Source organism: Miniopterus natalensis, chromosome 2, assembly GCF_054644295.1.
Source record: "Miniopterus natalensis isolate mMinNat1 chromosome 2, mMinNat1.hap1, whole genome shotgun sequence".
NCBI classification, from domain to species: Eukaryota; Metazoa; Chordata; class Mammalia; order Chiroptera; family Miniopteridae; genus Miniopterus; species Miniopterus natalensis.
The window spans coordinates 183,102,142-183,113,123 of record NC_142082.1 but is presented as its reverse complement, the minus strand read 5'-3'; positions in this window follow the sequence as shown (position 1 = coordinate 183,113,123).

The following is a 10,982-nucleotide window of genomic DNA, read 5'->3' as shown; positions in this document are numbered from 1 at the left end:
GAATTTTCAGTTGCTTTTTCCAGGTGCCTGAGAGCACTTAGCAAACCAGGATCACTCTCCTTCAAGTTGAGAGTTTGAGATTTTTCTGGACTAACTGGGTGATTTGAAACCAAGTCCATGGGAAGGCTGATTATTGCCAGTTCACTCTTATTCTTGGGGTACATCCGTTTGTGAGACCCCAGTATACTGCTTTGGTGGGGGGCAGGTTACCAAGCGTCTCCTATGCAGGTCCTTGGAAGGGCCAGGAACTCACAGCCACCTCTCACAGACCCCAGGCCTCACTTTAGATTTCTCTTCTTTCCAGGATATTAATTTGGTAATTCCTCACTATCCTGTTAGCTTTTTGTTACTTTTAATGAAATGTATGTCTCTTTCATTCTCTTTTTGGGGGACAAATTATTTAATCCATCATTATTGGACGCAGAAAAAGAGACCTTATTTTTCCGGGCTCGTGGTAGTCTAACATTCACTTTGAAACGGTGACCATAAGGTGAGAGACACTACACTATAGTCTCGCTGTGACAATGAGTATACGATGGCAGAACTGGTCAGATAAAGATCATGGTCTCCAAACCTACTACCTGATTTTTGAATTCCAGCTCTGCTGGTTTTTAGCAGTGTGATCTTAAGCAAATAACTATTCTGTGACTGTTGCCTTGCCTAAAAAATTGGAAATCTTAATTATACTTACCTGTTATTATGCTGATTAAATTAGTTAATAAGTAAAGCTTTTAGAATGTTGCCTGAGTCATAGTTATTCCTAGATAAATTTTAGCTGCTATTATAGCCATCCAAAAAATTTCGTAATAGCTGGTTTGGTTTTCAGAAAATGTTTCGCCCAGCCGGGCGTAGCTCAGCAGTTGAGCATCGACCTAGGATCCAGGAGATCAAGGTTTGATTCCTGGTCAGGGCACATGCCCTGGTTGTGGGCTCGATCCCTAGTTGGGGGTGTGCAGGAGGCTGTCTCATCATTGATGTTCTGTCTCTCTCTCTCCCCTCCCTTCCTCTCTCTCTGAAATCAGTAAAGACATATTTAAAAAGAAAAAAAAAATTTTGTCCATTTGGCTTTTATTTTCAAAATTTGGGATTGTAAATGATGATATCTCCTCATCAGCCACCTATTCTCCGTGGGCTTACTTTAGAATGACTGAGGTTGCTAATTTCATCCCAGTGGTCAGGGAAGGAAGAGACACTCCTGCACTCCCGAGACCGACTGCCTCCGAGTGGGTCTCCAGTGAACGGCCAGGCTGCTCGCTGGCCTCAGTGGGGAGTGGGGATCGGTCCTGTGCTTGTGGCTTTCGCCTATAGAGAAAGAATGTGCTCCATTGGCATTTTAATTGTCGGTGAGGAGGACTGATGAGGATTTCACCCTGCTGTGATTTTATGAGTGGACTGTAGATTCCAGGGCGTGGGTGCTTTCTTAATTAGAGAATGACATAGAAATTAACTGTCACAGAATGGCTTTCTATCAATCATGGTGGTTATTTTGTTTTTTAGGGTTTGTTTTGTATTTTTTTCTTGATTGGTTGGTTGGATTGATGACTAGCCCCTCCAGTTTTTTTTCCTTATTGCTTGACTTTCCCTATTTTGTCATTGGTTCAGACTTTTCCCTGGGAAAGTGAGAGAGGAAGGTAACACTAATGATTATTTTAATTTATGTGATACTTAGCAGTTCACAAATTTATTGTGAAACATTCCTGTGAGGCAGCAAGGTAGTTAATTCCATTTTGCAAATGAGGAACGTGGGACTTCTTGTGGGTTAAGTAACTTGCCCAAGTTACAGAAGAAGTGGCATGACTAGTAAGTATTTAAATATAGGTTCCTGATTCTAAACAGACAGGGGTGAGCAAAAGTAGGTTACAGCTGTAAAAAGTAAACAGAAGGCAACAACTGCAAAGCTACTTTTGCCCACCTCTATAGTATGTTTTCCAATGCATCATCCAGGAGAACCAATTGCAGACAAGTTTAATAGGGGGAGCATTTGTACCTTGCTAAAATAAAGTTGTATTTTTGCTCATTTTGCTTGCTAAAATAAAATTCTATTTCCAGGTGATTTTTTAAAACATGTTTTTCTTGGTCTCTTTCTTCATGATATTTAGTTTAACTCTAGGTCAGAAAGTAGTGCTCGGTGGTCTCGCTGCCCCACAGTGAGAGACAGTTGTGTGCTGACTGGTGTCTAGTCTCCTAATAGTCTACAGTGAAGGATGGTTTTATGGTTATTGCTTCTCAGGTCTTTTGGGAGAGACAGCAGACAGTTGTCAGGAGTACCTTCTTTGTTTCTCAGTGCCCGTTGTATGTGTTCTTAGGCTACTGAAATGCTCTGCCTTTTTATTTCTTAAGATCTTCCAACCCCAAATTCTTTGTTTTTTTTAACTTTTATAAATATTTTAATGATAGTTGTTCGTGTTAGTTTATTGATACCAAACTAATTCTTGAGGCTCTTCTTGGAGAGTTATAAGTGAGTCCTCTTTAGTTCTGGATTGGAGTTTTAAATTTTTATAATATGTTTAAAACAATCTTTGAGCTATTTATAGGTGTGGGATATTTATAGGGTATTTTTGTTTATTTCCTTTTGTCTTTTGTTCTTCTGTTTTCAAGCAGGAAGGTCAGTAATCTTTAAAAGGATGCGTAGCTTATAGATGCTTTTAACAAGAACACATTGTTTCTCAGTATTTTGGAGTTGTGGTGAGTTTGAGGCAGTAGTGTAGGTCATAGAGTGTCAGTGCACCCCTGCTCCTCCTAACTCCTGTGCTCTTTCACAGGAATTAAATCCAGGCAATATTCCACCCATGCCTGCATCCCCAGCTGTATGGAGAGGATCCCTTAAACTGTAAAAAGGCCCATTGGCTTTTATCCAGAGTGGACGGTACCCATAGAACTTAGTTCTGCCTTTTGCTTCATTTGACAGGTCAACCTATGGTGTTGGTACCTCCAATAAAATCCTGTCTTAATGCTTTGGTTGTCTGCGTTTCTCATTGCTTTTCCCCAAGAGGCCAAGGACATGTTAAAATCAGTGTGTCCTATCCTGTATCTCCTCTCTCAGACTTTTGGGGCCATGCTTTTGTTTACAGTGTGCTATTTATTTGGATTCCTCTTCTGTTCGCAAGCTTAGATGTGGTCAGTGGGTATTAAAGGAGCTTTTTGCATTTTAAACAAATTTAATTTACTGGCTCACGTGTTTCCATGGTTATGTACATGTCATCTACCTTTTAATATTTTTATGTTTCTTTGTGCTAAACTTAAGTGCTTTCTTCAAATGTCAGAGCCTTTGGAAAAAGTAACTAATTTTCAAAACACTAAAAGTGCTTAAAAAACACACACCTTTGATTCACATTATTTACATTTTTAAGTAGTAAGTTAAGTAATTTTTATTCATCAGAAATAGTGATCTGTGGCAGAGGCCCAGAGCCGCCTGCCTCTCCTAGGCTTCAGTGAGAGGCGAGGCTCAAATAGGGAACAGGGGAGGGGCTGTAGAGATCTGTCTTGGGATTAACTCCCTCACAGATGAAAACTTTGAGTCTCCATCTGTTATCTTTGCTTTTGTCAGAAAGAGAATTTATATTGTCTACTTCTCCCAGTATTTGAATGCTTGCTATGTGCATGGTAGTAGGAGACAAAGTCCCACACTGGGGGGAATAGAGGGGTAAGCACCTCTCAGGTGATGCTGACCATTGTGTGTTCTAGAGAGTCAGGGGGAAGGCAGGATTTTCACTAGCCTTGAAAGGTGAGTAGCATGTCAGCAGAGCTAATATTACTCAGGCAGAAGGACCAGCTAGGACAAAGGGAAAGTAGCAAAAGGTACGTGCCAGGGCCACTGGAGAGCACACACACAGCATGACTAAGATCAGGGGAAGTTTAGGGCACATTCTTTATTGGACCTGGGTTTAAGTCCCAGCATTCCTTCTTTGCTGACTAGCTGAGTAACTTTTGTGAGAGTTACTTAAACTTCCTAACCCTTAGTTTCCCCATCTGCAGAATGACTAATGACTACATCATAGATTTGTTAAGATTAAATGAGACTGTATTGCCTGGCACACAGTATAAGCACTCAAAAACAACTGCCATTCTTACATTTTATTTCTTGTTTTAAAGTTAACATGTTCATTAAACCAGTTCCTAGAGGGTGACTGCCCCCTGCAGCCCCACCCCAAAGACAGCTATTGTCAGCAGTTTAATGAATGTGTTCCTCTTAATTTCATCTCTGTACGTCTTTGTTTTTTGTGTTTGTTTTGATTATCGATGTTCCGGCTTTAGAGCATTTGGAAGGCAGGAAAAGGGAACACTGTGTGGCATGCCTGGAAGATGAGACTGAGCTGGATTAGGAGCCAGTGAATGTTTTAGACATCAGGGATGACCTGATCAGCTGTGTTTCAATAGCAAGGCTGAAATGTAAGTTGAATTAAGGGGAGGTGCGTATTTACTTGGCTGTTAGAGCACCACGGGCAAATGCCAGGCACCTTTGTTACATGCTTTCAACAATGCCCAGCCTCCGTGGGGAGCTGGGCACTCACATATAGTAGGGAAGCAGGTACAAGGCAGGGCCCATGCCCGGGTAGCGGTGTGTGGACAAGAAGTGCTGTAGCTGTGCAGGCAAAGCAAGATCACTGAATTGAGTGTTTCCTGAAGTGAGGTCATATGTGAGCCAGGTCTTGAAGAATGATGGAGATTTGGGATACATTTTTGGGAGGGGCAGGGCACAAGTCAGGAGGTAGGAGTGCAGGTATTGAGTGCCTGGCCTGGACAGAGTGGCGGATTTGGGTTGGTCAGGAGTGAGCAGTAAGGTTGGGAAGGAAAAGTTGCCAGTGCCCTCGCCAAACTTGCTCTGCGCTCTCCTCAGCCCTGATCTCAGCAGGTCGCAGTTGTCTGTCTGCTTCCAGAGGGTGAGTCTTTCCCAGGCAGAATTGTCATCATCTCAGTATTCCCAGGCCTGGTAAAGGGTATTTGCTGTGTATGGAAATTATAGATACTATCCTGTCCCCTCAAACTCAGGGTCTAAAGTAAAATTCTCGTTTCATCTCTCTTCCCTCCCCTTTCCATTCTGCTCTCAGCCACCAGGCCTTAAACAGCTCCCTATGGCCCTTACCTCTCCATCCCATAATTATTGTGTACACCTGTCTGGGGTCATCCTGCCTGTCGCGCTCAGTGTGCTGACCTCCTATTGCCTTTCGTCCTTCCTCTAGCTCTTTCTTCCCTCGCTCTCCTCTTCTGGCTTGTCCTCTCCCCGGCATCGTCCTACCCATACCCCAGACCGGTGGCTTTAAACCTTGTTTTGACCAACACAGCTATCCTCACTTATGCACATAGACGCTCAGAACTGAAACAGAGTTTCGCAGAAAGTCCTTATACTTCATCACACTCTGAGGCATGGACTCTGTTATTTTCCACTCTGTTCTATTTCACTTTTTTTGAAGTGCTGTTCATGACCCACTAAATTGATTTCGCAACTTTCAGTTTGAAAAACTGCTCTGGGTGATCTCATCCAACTCCTTCAGCTTTAAATACTATCTCTGTGCTGATGACCTTCCCAATTATATCTCCATCCCCATATTTCCCCTGAGGTCCAGATATGCCAGCCATCTCCCCAACATCTCCACTTGGATGTCCACTAGAAACCTCAAAGTTAACATGTCCAGCAAAGCACTCCTCATCCCTGCAGCCTGTCCCACCCCGCCTCATCCCTCTCCGTAAGTGGAGCTGTGTCCACAGTGTCTCAGTAAGGGACAGTGCTAGCACACAGGCTCCTAATAAGCCACTGCCTGGGCTCAGACCTGATGCTGCCATCTGGTAAGATTTGAGGCCTTGGCCTGGCCAGTGTGGCTCAGAGGTTGAGCATCAACCTATGATCCAGGAGATCGAGGTTTGATTCCCAGTCAGGGCACTTGGCCGGGTTGCAGGCTTGATCCCCAGTAGGGGGCGTGCAGGAGGCAGCCGATCAATGACTGTCTCTCATCATTGATGTTTCTATCTCTCCCTCTCCCTTCCTCTCTCTGAAATCAATAAAAACATATTTAAATTTTTTTTTGAGGTCTTGGACAGTTTCTAAACCCCTCTGCCCCACTGTCTTCATTTTATTAAAGTGGGGTTGTCCACTATAGCTTTTCATGGGGCTCGTGCAAAGATTGGATGGATTTTTACCTGTAAAGGAAATAGAGCAGTGGCACGCACATGGCTGGTGCTCACCTGGTGTTGGCTGCTGCTGTTTGTCATCATTGTTTTTTCCGTTATATCCACTTCTGATCCATTAACAATTTCCGTTGGCTCTAACTTCAAAATATTCCCTTTATTTGACCGCATATCACCACCTCCATCAACACCACCACGTTCATCTATGCAGCCAACATCCCTTACCCAGATGACCAAAATAGCTCCTTAACTAACTGCCTGCTCTGCCCTTGCCCCTCCCGAAGTCTTTTCCACAAAACAGGCAGAGTGGCCATTTGAGAACTGAAACCAGAGTATGTCACTCTAGCTCAAAACCTCCCAAAGCCTTCTAATAAAATCCAAAAATCTCACGTGCTTTTCCAGGCCCTTCCTCAGCACTTCTCAAATTGTGTTGTGTATGCGACTCCCTGGTGAGCCTGTTCACACGCAGATGCAGTGCTGTGTGTGGAACCCGGGGTAGTGAGGCCTGTGTGCTCAGGGCCCCTTTCTCTGCTGCATCTCCCTTTGCTCTCCCTACACCTGCTTTTTGCCATGTCAGCCACTTTGTTCCTCTTAGCAAGCTCCTTCCTGCCTCTGGCCTTCGCACAGGTCTTTGCATGGTCCATCCCCTCATCTCGTTCATACATCACCTCCTCCAGGAGGCTGGCCCGACCTCCTGTTTCAATCCCACCCTTCCCCCAGCGCTCTTCTCTCTGTTCCCGTAGCCTCATTTCCCTCTTAGCATGTCTTAGTTCCTGGTAGATATTTATTTGTTCATTGTTTTGTTGGTTTGAATGCCATTTTCATGGTGAGCCTAGTTCATAGTTGTCTCCCCAGAACCTAGAATCAGTGCCTGGAAAGTGTGTATAAGTGTTTCCCCTGTTAGATGCGGGCTCCTTGAGGGCAGGGACCTTCCTTATTCCTTCTTTTTGCTTTTTAGGTGTTTAGTCTGAAGCTTCACTCTGGTTCTTTCCATCACCCCCCCTCCCTTTCATAGCTTCAGTACTCAGTGGTTTTTAGCTGTCATGTGTCAAACTGTTCTGCTAGGGGGTTTTCTTCATTTTGCTTAAAAAAAAAAAAATGTTTGCCCTGGCCAGGTAGCTCAGTTGGTTGGAAAGGCATCCCATACACCAAGCGTCTGTGGGTTTGATCCCCGGTCGGGGTGCATACAGGAGGCAGCCAATCAGTCTTTCTCTCTGACATTGATATTTTTCTCTCTCTTCCTCTCTCTCAAATCAGTAAAAACATATCCTTTGGTGAGGATTTAAAAAAAACACTAAAAAAATTTTTTTTATGTAAGTAACACATGACGATAGTCTCTCAAAAAAAATCAAACAAAAGGTGGTCCCTCCCCAAGTTAGTGTTTTGGTGTGTATTCTTGCCGGCCCTTCTTTGGACTTACTCATTGTTTCGTAATTTATCAGCAACAAAAGAAAACAATGAGTTTGCTTCCAGTGTCAGGAGAAATCTTGGCAGAATAGTGCAGTGTACCATTGGCCTTGTCAAGGGCAGACTCCAGGGGTACCTCTGTTCTATAGCTGAGAAAACGGTGGCTTCAAGATGTGAGTAATTTACTCAAAATCTCACTAGCAGTAAACTGCAAAACCCAGTTCAGAACCTTACTCTGTCTGGGTTCAGAGTCCCCACACGCCCTTCCCACTGTTCCGTGCTGCCAGTAGCTGCGGGGACAGAGACAGGAGGGACAGGCTCACTAGAAGAAGGCTTCCGAAGAAGGGATATTTGAGCAGGTCTTTCCAGAAAAGTCTGGGTTAATCAGTGGTGGTATAGGGCAAGATACTAGCATTCCAAATGTGGGTGACAGCTTGGGCAAAGACCTGGAGATATGCAGCACATTTGGGCAACAGGGAGAAGTTCAGTGTCACTGGAATAGGAGTGTGAGGTCATGAAAGGTGAAGCTGGAGATTCTGTTGATGTCAAAAGCTGAAGGATCTTAAATTCCATACTGTGGACTCCATATATTTTCTCAAACTGGGTAAATGGGAAACCATAATTTTGTTTGCAACATATGTCAAACATACAGAAAAGCACAGAAACTAATGGCCCCTGTGTGTACCCATCACCCAGATTTAACAGACGTCACAGTTGGAGCCTCCTGAGTACCTCCCCCATCCCTCCACTGAACCCATGCTCCCAAACACTGTGCTCTTCATGCTTGGTAGTCCCCCATTATCTGTAGTTTTGTTGGGGGGGTGTTCAGGTTTAGTTACCTGTGGTCAGCCACAGTCCAAAAACATTAAATGCAAAATTCCAGAATAAATAATTCATAAGTTTTAAATTGCATGAAATCTTGAGCCATCTCACTCTGTCCCATCTGGGATGTGAATCATCCCTTTGTCCAGTGTACACACCGCTTACCTGTAGGTCATTTAGTAGCATCTCAGTTATCAGGTTGATTCTCTCAGTATCACGGTAATTTGTTTACTTAATAATGGCCCCAAAGTACCAGAGTAGTGATGATGGCAATTCAGACATGCCACAGAGAAGCTGGAGACTGCGTCCTAGCTAGCAAGGCTGAAAAGGTGAGTCAGTATCAGAAATTTTGAGAAAGAAACCCCATTGACATAACTTTCGTTACAGTATATTGTTACAATTGTTCTATTTTATTACTCATTATTGTTGTTAATCTCTTACTGTGCCTAATTTATAAATTAAACTTTATGTATATAAAAAACATAGTATATACAGGGTTTTTGCTATCTGTGAGTTCAGGCATCCACTGGGGATCTTGGAATGTATCCCCTGTGGATAAGTGGGGACTACTGTATGTTGTTTCTAAAATTATATTTACACACAGAACAAGAGCTAATTTGGAAAAATTCCATTGCTAATTTATCTAATACAGTAAAAGAAGAAAAAGCATGGTCCTAAAAAATCGCAAGTATACCTCCTAGGCTGGTTTGACATGTTTCCATCAGGCTGATAGCATGTCCCAGCTTTCTGGCCCAGCAAAGTAATGCAGACTTACACCGCGTACTCTGCCTGCCCCTGGGAAAATCAGCCATTTCCCAAGAAGCCCAGGTTCCACTAGGGAGGAATGGAATTTAGAAGTTCAAAACTGAATGTCAGCTTGGGTGGCTAGGATTATTAGTGCTTTTAAAACTACCATGCCTGCCTTTTGTGCATGTGTGATATTTAGCCTTTTAATTCACCTGGAGTTTCTTTCTGTGGGTACCTTGAGATGGGGTCTCACACAATTGTTTTTCTCCCAGAAAGGTAGCATGTTATCCAGCATCCTTTATTCTAATTATGATTTAGAAAAAGTTAGAATATACGGTAGAGCAAATACCTCATTTTTTAATAGTTTTCCACATTTTCTTTACTAGCTTTGCACATTTTCTTTAGATGACCGTGAGAATTCATTTATCAAAACATAATGGGAGGGTGCTCCGCAGAGGCAGTGGTGGTCCTGTGGCCAAGGGAGTGAAGGGCTGTGGACGTGAAGGGTGAGGCTGCAGAGTTGGGGAGATTATTACCTTGAGCAAGCCAAGTAAATTAAGCCAATATGTAAGTATATAGTGATGATAAGGGGAGACGGGTTTCTAACTGTCTGAGGAGGGAATTACAACCATGGAAAGATGGAAGGTTAGAAGGAACCCTGAGGGTATTGGGTTGGAACTGGAGGTACCAAGATGAGCTCATGGTTCTTTCTCATATATACATAGTAGATATGGAAGTGGTTATAGGTGTGGCTGTTCACGTACGTACGTAAAGAAACTACATCCCGGTAGCAATGACCAATCCATGTGCTCTTTGCTTTCATATATTATCTTCTAAAAGGAATCAGATGTCCTTGGGGAAATGGCTGTTCCTGGGGTTCGGGTGGGAAAATACACAAGATGAGCCTGGAATGTCTTGTGCCAGGAAGTAAGGGAATGCTCAGAGAATGGACCATGTAAATGCACACAGGAGTCAGTTTCAAGAGGCTCCCACTGGCCAATTCTGGGACAATGTGAGTGTCGAATGAATGGGTGAGGAAGGAAAGCTCTGCCTGCTAGTGATGGCTAGAAACTCACCACTAGACAGCCGTCATAGAGGTGGTTGAGGCACATGGGAATCATTGGTATATGTTTGACAAAGAACAAGATACTGGCATAATCTCAGGATTTCTCCCAAAAGATACATATAAGAGAAACTTATACTTAACCCATTACACAGTATGGTGGTAACTTTACAGTGAAGAAGCCTGGCAGAGGTGGGCTTGACCAGGTGGATGTGGTTGACATCACCTGTGGAGGGAAGGCTCTCCATCCATCCCTCCTGATGTGACCCACTAGAAGGAGCCCAGCTCCACATCTCTGGAATTGCTGCCAGGAAGGTGGGACCTGAGTCTAGATATACAGGTTGAGGGCCAGCCTACAGAATGAAAGAGCTGTGCTTTCAGGAACGTGGAAGTAGGGAAAACTGAGGACTGTTACAGAATGACAGGACACTGGTGAGACATGGCAACTTATGTTCCTGGATGGGATTCTGGGCCAGAAAGGAAAAGGAAACATTGTTGGGACAGTTTACCAAATATGAATGGCATCTGTAGGTTGAGTTGGTTGTGTAGTATGAACATTGATTTCCTGATACAGAGAGTTATATGCTGGTTATAGAAGAGTGTCCTTGTTTTTGGAAATATACATTGGAGTCTTTAGGGGTCAAAGAAAAGCCAGTAGGTGTACATATAGGTAGTGAGTGCATGTGAGTAATAGGGCAAACAATGTGAAACATCAGCTGGGAATCTTGTTGAAGGGGTATGTAAGCACTGTACCATCCTGTACATTTAAAATTATTTCAAAATTATTTTTTAATACCTGTTGAGAGTTTGACTGGAACTC